General features: G+C 35.5%; 1 protein-coding gene and 1 long non-coding RNA gene across 16 annotated transcripts in view; one reads left to right on the forward strand and one right to left on the reverse strand.

Annotated features, from left to right (window-relative positions):
- The window catches only part of LOC140609059 (uncharacterized), a 95,666-nt gene extending 85,937 nt beyond the window's left edge, over nt 1–9,729 (forward strand). The window contains exon 4 of the long non-coding RNA XR_012011046.1: nt 8,851–9,729. This is a non-coding gene — a long non-coding RNA (uncharacterized lncRNA). The remainder of the gene's footprint in view (nt 1–8,850) is intronic.
- GNGT1 (G protein subunit gamma transducin 1) overlaps nt 1–16,804 on the reverse strand; it is a 340,161-nt gene that overhangs the window by 265,738 nt on the left and 57,619 nt on the right. The window lies entirely within an intron of this gene.

The following is a 16,804-nucleotide window of genomic DNA, read 5'->3' on the forward strand; positions in this document are numbered from 1 at the left end:
TGCTTTGTATTTGACTCATCAAGTCCTCAAATGAGTTGATACGAAGCTTTACCCTCTTTTAGGTAATCTATTTTAGATGAGAAAGGACAATAAAATTGCCTTGGCTTCAGATGTGAAGCCACAATTATTATTTCCTTCCTTATTACAATTTCATTATGGTTATCTATATCTTTAAAATCTGTCATCATAACACCAAGATGCCATGAAAGAGAATATGAGGTCTCTTCATTATTACCTATTATTAGCTCTATTGCCACCCCAACCCTTACAAATCGTATTGGTTGGTTGATTCCTACACCCTTAATTATGTGGTCACGTGGAGAAAAGATCATCATATATATATTTTTCTTTCACTACTCTTCTTACTTTCTTGCTTAATCCTAATTTAACACAGATTATGTAATTGATTAGATGTTTTAAGATGTTTAAACACACAACTAAGATTTCCTTCTCCCTCTTATCTCTTAAATTCTTCCTTAAGCAAGTATGTTTACATTGTTCATGTAAATACTTATATGTGCTAAGATAGAAGTATGGTGAATGTAATAATAGAAAGAACTCATGAAGAGATAATAAGAGATAATGCAGCAAGGTAGTTACTTTCTGAGATCTGGGTTTTCAGATATAAGGAGGATGATATCTGCCTTATAGAATTGCTATGAAGATGAGATGAGATGTATTTAAATGCCTTGTTAAAGTAACTGGACACGATCAAACCCTCAAGAGTAGTAACCTTGATTATTATATTAAGTGGTAGCACTATCAAAATCATTATTTTGGATTTCTTAAGTAAATGAGTGAAACAAATCTTGAGAGAGAAGGAAATGTGCCACCACCTAGCAAGTCTTTAGAACCTAATTATGATTGGGTTACAATAAAATTTATTAAAGTCAAGAGTCTTTATTAACTACATGTACCATCCTTCTTTACTCCTGCAAAACTCAGATGTTTTCCCCCAAGATTCTGGGTACAATGGACAGGACTCTGAATGTGCTGGTTTTTATTTTTATTTATTTATAAAGATTTTGTTTATTTTTTCGTGAGAGACAGAGACAGAGGGACAAGGAGAAGGCAGAGACATAAGCAGAGCAAGAAGCAGACTCCCTGCAGGGATCCTGATGTAGGACTCAATCCCAGGACCCTGGGATCACAACCTGAGCCAAAGGCAGACACTCAACCACTGAGCCACCCAGGCTTCCCTGAATATGCTGGTTTTTAAACAAACAATCACTGTCTTATGATAATCTTTTGGTCTTCTGTTAAGGAAACTGCAAGCAAGCATGTCACCTTGTCTTTTGTGCTTATTTTGTCTCCTTTATTTTTCATGAAGGGCCTAGAGAAGGGCACTTGCAGTTTTAGCCATTCATTATTCTGCAGTAATTTCCAAAACATTCATAGGAATATATTTAAGGAACTGAAGACAAGTGTGACTGAAGAAAGCCAGTAGGGTCACATCAGGACTCTTGGCTAAGAGTGAGAGAAACTCAAATAAGTTCTTATTTTTAAAAAAGATAATTTATTGGCTCTCTTAACTGGAAAATTCAAGAGCTGAATTTTGGAGTTGAGATTGTTATGGAAGAGAGAAAATTCTTATGGTGATTAAAAATGAGTATGAAAATCTGCATTAATATTGGAAAATAATTGTAAGCCAGTGAGAGTTTCTCTGAAGCAAGTAGGGTGGTCAAATTTGGAGATTTTTTTAAAAGATTTTATTTATTTAAGAGAGGAGAAGAGAGAGCATGTTTGTTCATGAGTGGGGGAGGAGTAGAAGGAGTAGGAGAAGCAGACTCCCCACAGATCAGGGAGCCCACCACCAGCGGGGCTTGATCCCAGGACCCCAGGATCACAACCTGAGCCCAAGGCAGACACTTAACTGACTGAACCACTCAGGGGCCTCAGATATTTTTTTTTTCAGTAAAGAAACAATGCATTTACTTAACAAATATTACTTTACAAATAATGTCCATGGCTGGACCATATCTGGTTGCCTCTCTCCATACAAGTCTGTGCCTTGTGCCTCTCTCCCTACTATGTGCATCAGGACTGACTCATATGAACTGTACTTCCTTATCTTCTACTTTCTGATTTGTTCAACCAATGTGAGGCACTGTCTGAAACTATGAGTGTAGGAAGAGAGAATTCAGGGTATTTACTCCTGCAGTTCTTCCATGGTCTGCCTTGAGTTGACTTAAGCTGTGTCCAAGACTTCAGTTTCTTTCAGATGAGTCTCTCCTACAGCTGGAGGTCTCAGAAGGTTCCAATAAACATGTAGCCCCTTTGTCCTTTCAAGCTTACAGATTATGGGAGCTTTCCACTTTTGCTAGCTTTTCAGTCTTTTGCCATTCTTTATAACTTTTCTTTAAGCCTGGCAACATATTTGTAAAGTACGTTAATATGTTATTAACCTATTCTCAATAGCCCTTTAAGACTTTGTTATATTTTCCCTGCTAATTTCCAGTCTGACACAGTAATTTATACTAGGCCTAAGCCCTGAAAAAGAGCTTTTGAATGTAATTCTGTAAGTGGGTTACTCTCATTGGATGGATACACTAACCTTATTGTAGAGATGGGCCTTATTGATCTAATAATGATGGGTGTTATTGATCTGAATTCTTCATATCTCTGCAATAGAATTGGACAGCTGTACCCTTGACATGGACTCCAGGTGAGCAGAGTGATCATCGTCACCTTGATGAAAGTATATGATGCTTCAACAGCAGGGACCACTCACTACTGAAGCCACAGCAGTTTTGTGGGTTACATGTTCATAATCTTAGATCAAAGCTACCAGTATCACAGATCCTGCATATCACTTCAAGGCTCAAGAAGTCTTTAATCTCCAGGAGACTTTAGCCAACAAAATCATCAGTTTTACATACCAATTCAATAAAGCAAGAGTTTTAAAAATTAAATAATTGCCCTTGTTCTGCAGTGGAGTGTATCTGAGTATGCAAAAAAAGATGAAATTTTCCAATGGTCAATTATGTAGAAAAAAGTGAGTCACATTTCTCTGAAAATGAGAGGAGAGGGATGTGAAGTGGGAAGAACCTAAAAATCAGGTATAATGTCAACTTTGTTACAATCTTGATGTTTATATTTATATAACTTCTATTGGGCAAATCACTTAATTTCTGTCATATCAGCTTATTTTTTTTAATTGAGAACTTAAAGAACCTGTAAGTTTGCTTTTGCCTTATACATTTCAAATCTCTAAGACAGTTCTTAATTCTTTTTGAAATTTCTGCTTTCTCAGTAAAGAGGTCTTCCAAAGCCTCAGGAAGTTGGTGAAGTCAATCAGGACTTTAAACACAGTGTTCCAAGTAGGAAATGGAATATAAACACAAGCTGAGTATCTCAGTGACCTTTGAAATAGTGGCACCATGCTGGTTGCAAAGTAATATCATATCACAGCACTGTCAAGACCATGAAACAAGACATTTAAGCTAAATACCAACAAATGAAAAAAAATAATAAATTAAAAAATGAAGAGCACCACTGAATAATCTCCTGCACTGCATTCAACTCAGAATCCAAATAGAAAGTTTTGGTAGTCACAAACTTATCACAGGCAATTTCTACCTCATGCACAGGGGAAGTATGAGTAGTCTACTGCAGGAAAGGAGAAAAACAAAACATTTTTTCTAGCATACAAGTAGCTCCCAACATTGTTGGGAAACTCTCTGGGCCAACAGAGAAAAGGCTGAAAAAAACGTAGGCCAATAGCCTTTATTTGCTATAGAATGTGCCAACTTCCCTTATTAGGAAGATGGTTTGATCAGGGCAAGTGTGCTAACCATCTGGGATCCCTTAAGGCCAATCCAGAAGTGGATGCTTTCTTCCCTAAAGTTAAAATACATGGAGTTGGGCTACCAAATGGGTTATAATGGGAAAGGGGGCTTAAAATGCTTACCAGGTGCCAAGATATAGACAAAAATGGGGGCCAGAGAACCGGGATTATAGGAACAAGGAATGCTAGATTAAAATGGAGAAAAGAAGAGGGAATGTGAACAAATTCTGGAGTTAGAAAGTCATTACATGTGATAGACACTGGCATCATGTGTATGTAGAACTCCGGCGTAAAGGGAAGGGATAAAGCAGTAAATATCACATCCCTTCACTATCCAAGTTTTGAAAAAGTTGAGAAATAAACTAATTCTGGAGGACAAATTATCAGCTGTGTTAACCAGGGGCTAAGTTCCTTGGAGGACCTTTAGGTGGGATAATGAAGTAGGATTGCCAATATTGGACTCTCAAATTAGCAGACAGGTACCCAGTTGCAAGCAATGCTAGACCACTGAGGGCCTCCCTGCATTGTGGAGATTTGCCCAAATAGTACGCACAGCATGGAGAAGTAGAAGAACTTGTCTTGTTATAAGTAGGCTTGGTCCCAGAGAGAGACAGATGGAGCAAAGCCGCTAGCCTATCTAGTTATCCTACCCAAGTTTGCCACACAGATAAATTTTTCTACTCCCTCAGGGCAGAGTGAGTAAAGCAGAGGAGAGAGATGTAGGTTATACTGATGGAGTTCTATCTATAGGAAGGAAACATTAGGAATAGTGGTGGTACCTTCCCCAATGGCAGGGAGTGGCTGAGTTTGAATGAACTGGCTGGGGGCAAGGTAGAAAGAGCTCAGAAGATACAAGCATCAGCCAGGGAATGTAGAAGTCACAGTACTGTGCTCTAAAACCCGGAAAGAAACAGGTCTCATCCCAATCCAACATCCATGTAACTGACACTTTTCTTAAGAGCCTTGAAAACTGAACCAAGGATGAAAGAAAGAAAATGTCATTTTCTTGGGAGATATTTTAGAAGAACCAAAACAAGAACATAAGTTTTCTAAAACTCTTATAACTAGAATAGAAAACTTTTGGTTGACTTGATGGCTCAAGTAGAAGTTAACCAAGTAAATGAAGAAACATATTGGCCTCAATCTGAGAATAATGAAATTCAGATACCTGGAGCTTCAGGCAAGGTCAAAGTTAGCATTAACCATCTTGTATGAAAATCTCTGAGCCATTTGACCACGAGGTAAAATTTTACACAGTTTCACAGAGAGGAAAATCAGGTATTTTTTTTAAAGAAATATATTAAAGATAGGTATACAAATATTTTGTTTCAGATTTCTTTTCTGCTAAACTCACAGTAATACAGAAAAATCTGTATAACCATTCCTTTTAAAGGAAAAAGGACATTTGTGTGTAAGTCAGTCACTTATTCACTATGCCACATGAGCAGTAAATACCAACCTCAATACTAGGTGCTTGTTTATACAAAGAAGGAAGAGTCTTATCTTTAGTTGAGCATATTCAAGTCAAAGAAATGGAAATATAAATCAGTGTAATAAAAAACTGCAGGTGAAATGATAGAGGGATATGTAGCATGCAATGGAAGCACAAAGAATAGAATAAAGAGAATTTATTTTAAAGTCTAAACTTTTAGAACTTTTCTTGGAGATTTTATATAATATATAAATTCTTTCCTACCAGAATTTTATTTTACAAATCTTATGGGAACTGAGTTTACCCTATTTAGCTTGTAAATAAAAATTTATCTTTACCAACCATAATGTTTTTGAAAAGAAAGTGTAAATGATCGATATTAATTATAATTGCATGAATGATCACTTCAGCATTTCCCTGGGTATTACAGTATCATGAAGTTAGGGATCAGGAGAGAAATACACTTGGATCCAAGAGCAATTAGAATAATATAACGATGGAATGATATGTTTCTGGAAGGCACATGTTCCATTACGCTGGCTGAGAAAGAGTGACAAGTCCCTATAGAATCTCTACACTGACCTGGCAATAAGCTAATAATTCAATGAATCCACAGAAAGAACCTACTTTTATGATTTTCTTTGTGCTTTCTAGGGTATTTTCACTGAAATACAGGATGTCCCTAATCACATAGGCTCCCATGGAAATGACTGATACCATGACTGAAATACTGAGCCCATCTTTCAAAAAACAAAATTTTTCTTGTAGTGTCCACACTTGCAAGACTATTTATCTATGAAAACTTCTTTATAAAGGCTTATTCTGGATAGGAAAATGAATCTGTGTTAGTTTGCCTAATGAAGCATTCTATATGTCCCCTGTCAATTGAATAATTTATTCCATTCAAGCAGAGAAGATCCCATGGGGTCTTGTTTGTCTGGTGATATGAACATAAGCCATAGTTATGACACAATTGTCCAGTTCTGAAGAACTCAGTTCTAAAAATACTCATCTCTGTCAATAGGGGACCCACCTTAGGGCACAATTATCCAGCTTTATAAGGGCACTTTCATCATGATTCACTTTCTTTGTCCAAGTGGGTTTATACCCCACCTTTTAGTTTTGAAATGAATAACCTGCCCAATTGTGTGTTTCTTGGAAACAACTGAGATATAAACAGCAAGTAATCATCTATTTGATTTCCTTAGTTTGGTAAAACTCTGGAGACAATCACTGGCCTTAGTGCTAACAAATGCACTGCAATATAGGGCATGAGATTGGAGCAAGCCCCAATGAGGTCATGGGTGGCCCCACAAAGCCTGGTGGGGGAATAACTGTGGTACAAAGCATTCTTAGAAATGACAGGCCACTTGTCATATAGTTAGGACTAAACAGCATCAGGCTCTAGGTATAAAACTGGTGGTGGAAACAATTAGAAGCTTCAGCAAGAGCAGATAGAGAAAGAGGAAAGAATTCAGTCACAGGTTTGATTTGGGGCATTCATTAACAGTCAGTCTGATAAGGTCAAGCTTCACAGTACTCAAAAGAATTTAAATATAAGTAGACAATTACCAGTGTTGGCTGAAGATGATAATATGCTTCATGGATAGAACAAGACAAAGGTAAAATTACTGTTGGTAGTACTGAGTATATAGGTAGTATTGAGGTTAGTAGTGAGAGTTCCAGAAATGAAATCTCTGGGACAGGAGAGAGGAACTAGGTCAGCAAACGTTATGGACTGAATATATATGTTTCCCACAAAATTCATATGTTGAAGCCATAATCCCTAGTGTGGCTGTATTGGTGTATGAAAGTAATTAAGGTTAAATGAGGTCCAATAGAGTCAGTATCCTTATAAGAGGCATCAGAGCTTGCTCGAACTTGTGCTCTCTCTCTCTCTCTCTCTTGTGCACACACAAGAAGATGGTTGTTGCCAACTTAAGGGAAAAGCACTTACCAGACACCACCCCTGCTGGCACATTGATCTTGGACTTCTAGTGTCCAGAACTGTGAGAAAATAAATTTCTAAAAGCCATCCAGCCTGTGGTATTTAGTTATGGCAGCCCACGCAGACTAATGCACAAAGCATTGGTAGGCCAAGAACTTTAGAAGGGCAGTTACATGATTTTAGGTTTTAGTGAAACCTGAAAGCTAAAGAATTTGATATTACAGCTTTAGATTTTATATTTCTCAATAGGATGTAAGCTGCAGGAGAGCAGGGACTTAGTCATTTGCTCTATCCTCAATACATAGAACACAGCAGGTGTTTAATAAATATTGGTTGAATAAATTTCACCTCACCAAAATTGGCTAGACCCACAATAAGTGCAATTGGAAACAAAAGCAAAGAATAAAACAGCTCTGAGTACAGTATTTTGCACACAAAAGACATTGGACTGTGGTTGTACCCCAAACAGAGACAGCTGCAGAAGCCATTACACCTTTTCCAAAGTTTAAGAATCAAAGTAATTCTCTAGAATACAAACAAATGCTTCTGAGCCCATTTGTTGGGTTTTGAAAGGCAAGAGGTGGAAAATGCTGTTGAAAGGCAGGATGAACACAATAGACTTCATTTTTCCATGAAAATAGCCACTGAGGGATCATGACCCAACACTGAAAAAAAATGTAAATGGTATGTGGTATGTGTGCATGTGTGTGTGTGTTTTCATAAAGTGTTTATGAAACATCTCATAATTCCCAGGTTGTTCACTGATGAAGCAAACTCAATCAAAATACAAATTATTAATATTGTGAATGCGATATGCTTTATGTACCTGTAAATGAATTTTATAAGGAACTACAAAGGTTTAAGGAGCAAGCTCCACAGTATAAACCCAATTTAAGCCACTATTTATGTCCTGTATACTTACATTCCATTAATCAAAGCAAATCCTAAACAACAAGCCAGAGTCAAGGTGTAAGGACATTTTACACATCAAGCCATGGGAAGAAGGCACATGTGCAATTGTATTATGGAGCAATAAAGTGTTGGAACCAATAATTAAAACTAACATAACTGGTATTTCCTGATTTACATTTTTTGAAAATCTTTATGATTAGTAGTGTTATGTTATTATAGTGTTATTTTATTTATCCTTGATTATTAAAGAGATTAACCACATTTTAATAGTTTCCTTGTCTTGTCGACAATCTCAAAACAAACTGCGTTTGTGCTACTAAGTATCAAGTTGCTATAGATATTTTTATTTACATTAAAACCCATGGGCAACCCCGGTGACTCAGTGGTTTAGCATCACCTTCAGTCCAGGGCATGATCTGGAGACCCGGGATCGAGTCCCACATCGGGCTCCCTGCATGGAGTCTGCTTCTCCCTCTGCCTGTGTCTCTGCCTCTCTCTCTTTCTCTGTGTCTCTCATGAATAAATAAATAAAATCTTTAAAAAACAAAACAAAACAAAACTCTACCCTCTACCAGATTAAGGACTGCTCTTTTTCTGTTTTCTATCTTATATTAATATTGGGGATTTTTGCAGATGTTGAAACAAAACTATAATTATTATCCTTTAAACTTTTAATGTGGTCAATTACACTGATATCCTAATATTAAGCCAAACTTTGATTTCTTAGATAAATTTGACTTGGCTGTAATTTCTTATTTTTTATGTTTCTAGAGTATTTTTACTAATATTTTATGGAAGATTCTGGATCTCTTATTCATGACTGAAATTGGCCTGCAATTTTCCATCATCATTCTACACTTCTCAGGTAGTGGTGGCATCAAAATTATACCAGATGCAACAAACGACTTGAGTTTTTTTACATTATCTGGAAGATTTTGTATAAATTGGAATACTTTCCTCTCTGAGAATTTGGCAATACTCTGAGAAATCACTGAATCTTGGATTCCCTTTCTGAAACAATTTTTTATTGTAAGTCCAATTCTTAATTCAAACTCAAGTTCTTTATTTCTTCTTAGTTGATTATGGTAGCTTATATTTTTCTAGGAATTTATCTACTCTGTCTAAAATTTTAAGTTTATTAGCATAAAGTTTTCCATAGAATATTGTTACAATTTTGAAGTCTGTATCATTTATAATGATGTCACCTTTTTTATTCCTGATATTTGTGCCTCTTTTTTTATCAGTGTCACTGGAATTTTGTCAGTTATCTTAGTTGGTGTTTGTTTTGTTTTTGTTTTTTTTCCAGGAACCAACTTCTGTCCTTGCTGACCTTTTCAATTGCAGGTTTATTTTCTATTTTATTAATTTGTCTTAAATTCCTTACTTTTATTAATTTTTAGTTATTATCCTAACATCATGGGGTAGATTTTAGTTATTTAATATTCAGCTATTCTTTTTTCATACTGTATGCATTAAAGGTTATTTTTCTTTTAAATACTACCCCTTAATGCATTTGAAAACATATATTTGTATTTTATCCAATGTTTTGAGTTTTCAAGCAGAGATTTAATATGAATCACTTGGCTCACCATTTTGCTTAAAGTAGAAATCAGTACTCCTATTGATGTAAGCACTACCTTGTTTCTGACTTATCCTGTTCTTAAAATTGTTTAAAAATAAAACATTCTTTTTCCAACTTTTCTTTATTTTTCCTAATGCTGCTTTGATTTCAATAACTTAATATGTTCTGTTTCCACTAAGTAAGCCTATTACATTTCTTTCATGCTATAGAGTAGACTTCCTTTCTGATCAATTCTATCCATCAGCATGATCTTTTGGGATCATTACATAAAGGTCAGAAGAGAATTCTAGATTTCCTTGTACATATAAATTCCTTTAACATGTACAAATATTTTTGAATCCTTACATCCTGAGTTTGACTAATTCTCATCATCTTTACTGTGAGATTTGATGTATTTAATTTTAAATATAGAGCTTGCTTGGTTTTTCTTCTTACTCAGACTTTTCAAAGTCGACAAGACGTCATGCTTACCCAAAACAGCAATCTGAACAAGTTTCAAAATCATTCTAAGCTAAAGATACAAGGAAATACAAATGAGTTAAACTACAGAATATGAATGTTCTTATAATTCTAGTGAGAAGAAGAAGAATATCCATAGAAGAGGCAAGGAGAGGGGATCCCTGGATGGCTCAGCAGTTTGTGCCTGCCTCAGCCTAGGGCATGGTCCTGGGTCCTGGAGTCCCAGGATCGAGTCCCACATCAGGCTCCCTGCATGAAGCCTGCTTCTCTCTCTGCTTCTCTCTCTGCTTCTCTCTCTGCCTATGTCTCTGCCTCTCTCTCTGTGTCTCTCATGAATAAATAAATAAAATATTAAAAAAAGAAGAGGCAAGGAGAAACAGCTGAGTTTAATAGTTGCATATTAAAAGGCTAGTGTGATATACTTACATCCTAAGGAACCTCAGCTACAGATTGAATCTATTACCACCTGCCAATTATTTTCCTCAGATCTAAACCAATACAATACCAAATCCAGAGAACAAGGGAAGGGGAGCTCAGGGAAAGCCTCCCTAAGTTGTGAGGAGCTTCCTGCATGTTCAAGGCAGCAACCTTCGCAGGTGGGACATCAGGAAAAAAAGATTAAAAAAATTATCAGTGGCTCTTCACACTGTCAAATATCAAAAACTGGGACACATCAGTAGAACTGAGAGAAATATATCCAGGGCAATCTAAGTCTTCACAGTGTTGAGAGCAGCTGCTCTCTGCATGTCATGGTGAAACCTCAGGGCTCAATAATATCTACCAATGCCCAGAGAGCAAATGGGGTGATACTAGAAAGCTAAAACAAAACAAAAGCTCCACAGCTGCTCTAAACCCTAGCAGCTGGTATGTAAAGCAGAAAAATTTCCCACATTTTCAAAAACTGGTAGTTCAATTGTAAAACAGGCAGATTTCCAGAATATCACCAGTGCTAGTATCCCAGATCTTATGAAAAGGAATGTCCTGATCTTAGCTTCAGATGTTTAAAGTTAACGATCAATAAATCAAAGCCACAACACAGCTCAGATCCAACTCATCTACAGATCTGAATGCTTTAGCCACCTCTCTAGAAGACTGGAACAGAATAGAACACCTCTATTCTAGAGGTAAATATTATTTATTTCTGTCTCTACTTATATTTTACACAAAGTTATTAGTATATAATAAAAAAGTATAGGGCATATGAAAAGAGTAGAAAATGAGACCCATGTTCAAGAGAAGAAATAGTTAACAAATATAGACCCAGAATTTCAAAGACGATGGAATTAATTGATAGGGATTTTAAAAAATGACTTTGATTAAAGTGCTATGGGAGCTAGTAAAAAATGTGGATAGAATGTGTAAAGAGGGGATCCCTGGGTGGCGCAGCGGTTTGGCGCCTGCCTTTGGCCCAGGGCACGATCCTGGAGACCCGGGATCGAATCCCACATCAGGCTCCCGGTGCATGGAGCCTGCTTCTCCCTCTGCCTGTGTCTCTGCCTCTCTCTCTCTCTCTCTCTGTGACTATCATAAATAAATTAAAAAAAAAAAAATTAAAAAAAAAAAAAAAAGAATGTGTAAAGAGGTAGATAATTAATCAAAGAGATAAAAGGTATATCAAAGCTAAATGGAAATATGATGAAAATTACCACATCCAAAATGAAACATTTAATGGACTTAACAGCAGAAAAGATCAGAAAACTTTAATATGTAAAAAGAATCCTAACTAAAACAAAGATTTTTTTAAAGGAAACAAAACAATTGTGATCCCAAAATAAGTGAAAGGATGAGGGAGAAAATAAACAGTTGAGATAATGGTGAAAACTTCCAAAAACTGGTGACAGACATCAACCCATTCATCCAAAATTCTCAGTGAAGAAAACAGGATAAATACAAAGGAAAGCAGCATGATTACATTCATACAAATTAAAGAACAATTCTTAAAAGTAGCCAGAGAAGAAAAAATGCAATATAAATGAAGAGAAGAATATGAATGATGTCCACTACTATCAGATGACAATGGGATGATGTCTTTAAAGTGCTAAAAAGAAAAAAAAAAAGATAAAATTGCTGAATCTAGAATTCTATCTTCCATTACAATATGCTTTAACTATGGAAACCGTATAAAGGTGTTATCAAGTTATCCAAGAACTAAGAGAATTTGTCTCCAGCAAGTTCATATTCTACAAAAAAAAAAAAAAAATTGGAAAAAATTAAATAAGTTATTTAGGCAGAAAAGAATACCAGAGGAAATGTAAGATCTTCAGGAAGGAATGAAAAGTATTCAAAAGAATAGCTAAGTAAATATAAAACACTTTTTAAATTATCCTTCTTATACTTATATATATTTTTTAAATAAACTTCACACCCAACATGGACCCCAATGTGAGGCTTGAACTCATAACCCTGAGATTAAGACCCTAGCTTAGATCAAGAGTAGGATGATTAGCCAACTGAGCCACCCAGGTACCCCGATGTATACATTTTTAAAAGAATGGATGTTTTTTTAAAGATTTATTTATTTATTTATGAGAGAGAAAGAGAGAGAGAGAGACAGAGAGACAGAGAGACAGAGAGGCAGAGACACAGGAGGAGGGAGAAGCAGGCTCCATGCCGGGAGCCCGACGCGCACTTGATCCCGGGACCCCAGGACCATGGCCCGGGCCAAAGGAAGGCGCTAAACTGCTGAGCCACCCAGGGATCCCCAAAGAATTGATGTTTATTAAAAAATAGTGACAAAGATTTTTGGAGGTTAGAGTATATGTAGAAGTAAGCTGTAATAATCCAAAAAAAGAGAAAATGGTGAAAATAAATGGAATCATACTATCATAATTTTTATAAAATATAAAATTCTTATAAAATTCTTATAAAATATATTCTATATTCTGAAGTAATATACTATTATTATTTAAAGGTAGACTCTTTAGACTCTTACACTGAATGGTTCTTTTTGTAATACCTAGAGCAACCACTAAACAAAATAAACAGTTAAAAATGTCAATACAACAGATAAAACTAGTAAAACAAAAAATATTATTTGCCAAAAGAAGTCAAGAAAGGAGAAACAGAAATAAAGCACAAATGAGATAAACAGGTACTTATCTCTATCATACTAACATTAAAAGTAAATAGAATCACATTCCAATTAAACGACAGACATTACTACACTGTAGAAAGACAAGACCCCACTATATGCTGTTTACAAGAAATAAACTTTAAGTATTAAGGGCATAGACAGTTTGAAATTAAAAGTATGAAAAATACTCTCATGCAAACATCAGGCATAAGAAAGCTTGTCATTTCAGATAAAGGTGACTTCAGGACATGAAAATTCCTAGAAACAAAAATGGGTATTTGATAACAAATAATTTATCAAGAAAACATAAAATCCCAAACATATCTGTATCAAATTACAGCAGGGACCCAAAATACATTGATCACATTTGATGGAACTGATGAAGGAAATAGATATATCCATAATCAAAGTTCAGAATTTCAGCAAATCTTTCTTAGCAACTATTAAAATAAGTAGACCAAAAAAAATCAGTTAAAATATAGAAGATTGCCAAAAAACCGTAAAACAATTTGACCCAGATTTGACAATTACAGACTACTACTCCCAATTGCAAAATGTACATTCAAGTACATCTGGAACTTTCACTAAGACCATACAGTGAGCCTTACCCAAACTGCATTAAATGTTAAGTAACTGTAATCTCATAGGATGTATTCTAAGACTACAACAGCCTTATATCTAGAAATAAATTTATAATATATAGAAACTACATAAATTTTAATACATAGAAATTATAATGAATGTGTATTTAAGTAACACATATTACTTAAAGTAATAAGAAGAAAGGTCTAAAAGCTAATATTCCACTTAAAGAAACTAGAAAAAGAATAAATTATATGCAAAGTAGAAGAAAAAATTAAAATGAATGGAAACCACTGAAATAGAAAATGAACAAAAAAAATAGGGAAAATCAAGAAAGTGAAAGTGAAAGGTCAGTTTTTTGAAAAGATTAATCTAGGTAGAATGATTAGGGAAGAATAAGAGAAAATTCAAATTACTATCAGGAATAAAAATTAAAATGATAAAGACATATCGTGGACAATAAAATAAAATGCAGACAAGTAAGATATAGCAAGCAGCAAATGGATGAATTTCAAAAATATTGTTAATTTAAAAAGACAGGCAAGTATGAATACTCTCCAAAAATTCCATTTAAATGAATTCCAAAATCACATAAAGTTAATTAATGATGACAGATATTAGAAAGTCATGGGGGAGAGGGGGAGGGAGAAATGATTGAAAGGTACATGAGAGAAATTTCTGGTGTCCTGGAAATGGCCCATATCTTGTTTTCTTTGGTGTTTACACAGGAGTATAGATTATCAAAACTGAGCAATTAAGATACGTGCATTTTATGACATATTAACTATAACCCCAATTTAAAAAAAAACAAACTTAATCTTGGAGGTAGACTTCCTTATGTGCATCCTGGTGTAGAAAAGAGATTGAACTCTGTCATTGCCTTACTTTTCACCTCTTTATGATCCAATATTCCTCCTTTGCTTAGCTTTTCTCAAGCCACTAGCACTACATATCCTCCCCAAATATGATTTTCCCTCTACAGAAGCTTTTCCCAAAGTTATTTGTACATTCTGGAATACTGTCCTCCTTGACCTATCTAAATTCTTCTGATTCCTCAAAGCTCACTTCTAACCCCCCTTGAGTTGTACCCATCTATTCTTTCTGTTATTATTATTATGACTACTACTAATAATTAGCACTTATCAAGCATTTTGCATTGCTGCACCATTTGCCATTTCATGTTTAGTCACTTCTCCCAGCAAATATGAGAGATGTAACATTATCCCCATCCATATAGAATAAACTAATGTACAAAAACAATTTGCAGGGCAGCCCTGGTGGCTGGGCAGTTTAGCGCCGCCTTCAGCCCAGGGCGTGATCCTGGAGACCCAGGATAGAGTCCCACATCTGGCTCCCTGCATGGAGCCTGCTTCACACTGTGCCTGTGTCTCTGCCTCTTTCTGTGTGTGTCTCATGAATAAATAAATAAAATCTTAAAAAAAAACACATTTTGTAAGATATTACACAAGAGAGAAGCAAAGCCAAGAATGTCTGACTATGAAGACTGTGCTCTTAAGCCTATTGTACAACGTTCAAGCTTGTGCTCTTTTGGCACTTGAATACAGTGGGGCTTTTTTGTTGTTGTAGCTGAACTTAAGAACAGAAACCAGGGCTATTGTTTCTCTTACTTCTCCTAAAATACTTGACATATTTGCAGTCACACAGCCAAGGAGGGAAATTGTTGCTGATTGATTGAAAATGAAGTTATTGTCTTAAAGGCTCTGGGGCTACATCTTTGCCTAATAAAGGAAACAGCCACAATAATTATGGCTAAAATAATGGGAGTTATGTTGACTTATAATTAAACTGCTGCTGATACTATCCACTTGGCTGGCATACCCTACATAAGGTATACCATGGTAATTATTAAAGCCAATCTCTTACACATTAACATGAATATAGGATCATAGTTATTATCTGTACAAATATTTGGTATTCATTAGAGCTATAATGAAAGCAGGGCTAAAGCACCTAGGTAAAAAGTTTTTAACACAAATTAAAGCTGGTGGTCTTTTATTATATATATTTCCTTGTATTTAAAAAAAAAGTGACTAATGTTTCTTGTTGTAATTGGAGTTGGCTCTTGCCAAATTGGTTGAGTGGAAATTCCGGGTCATCCTCTGTTTCTTTACTTAAAAGATAAATATTGTCTTTCTGAATATCTCAAAGTGTTCTTATTTTATGCACCAGTGAATACTCATTGTGTGCAAGTTTTCTTCATCCGCCACTTCTGATGTTCTCAATATCAGATAACTACATTTATTTGTCTTTCCCTTGCATTCTGACTCAAGTAGCCATGGCCACTGAAACATTTACCAAAAGACTGGAGGGCAAAAGCAGAATAAAATCCAGAGCATCTCTATTCTTCTCTCTCTACTTCTAGTGACATCTCTGGCAAGGGTCACATATCCTACTGGCTCCAACTTCCTTCCAGCATCTTTCTACCTGCCCCCATGATTTTAATTCTCATAGAAAGATCTAGCTTCTGGTTTCCGGCAATAACACCTCTTCACCTCGTGTCTACAGCTCTGGGGTGGTGGTGCTATCCTGCTATTGCTCACCTCTACGTAGCTTCACCTTCTGCTTTTTGGTATCTTAGTTCATCTCTATATTTAAAAAATAGTAGATAACTAGGTTCCACTAGTTGTTCCCTACTTTAAATCTCTCCTTTTGAAAGACCTGGAAAGATGTCTGTTTTCTCACTTGAACCTTGACTGATACACACATTAACCATTGTCTTTAAAATTTGTATTATTCAGTGTCCATATGTTACAGCAATACGTTTTCCAAAACTGCAAATATAATAGGAAAAACTTCTCAGAAAACAAGTAAACAATTTATGAAAACCTTTTTATTTCCCGACTTGCTCATTCCAGATGTGATGGCAGCATTAACAGCAACACAAGTCTCATTGTCCCTATTCTTGATAATAATACAAAGCTAAATATCATACTGATGAACATAATCACTAATTTCTCTATTTTGGTGCTTCCTCTTTACATGAATTTGTTAGGTATATTTCAATTTCT

Source organism: Canis lupus, chromosome 18 (assembly GCF_048164855.1).
Source record: "Canis lupus baileyi chromosome 18, mCanLup2.hap1, whole genome shotgun sequence".
NCBI lineage: Eukaryota > Metazoa > Chordata > Mammalia > Carnivora > Canidae > Canis > Canis lupus.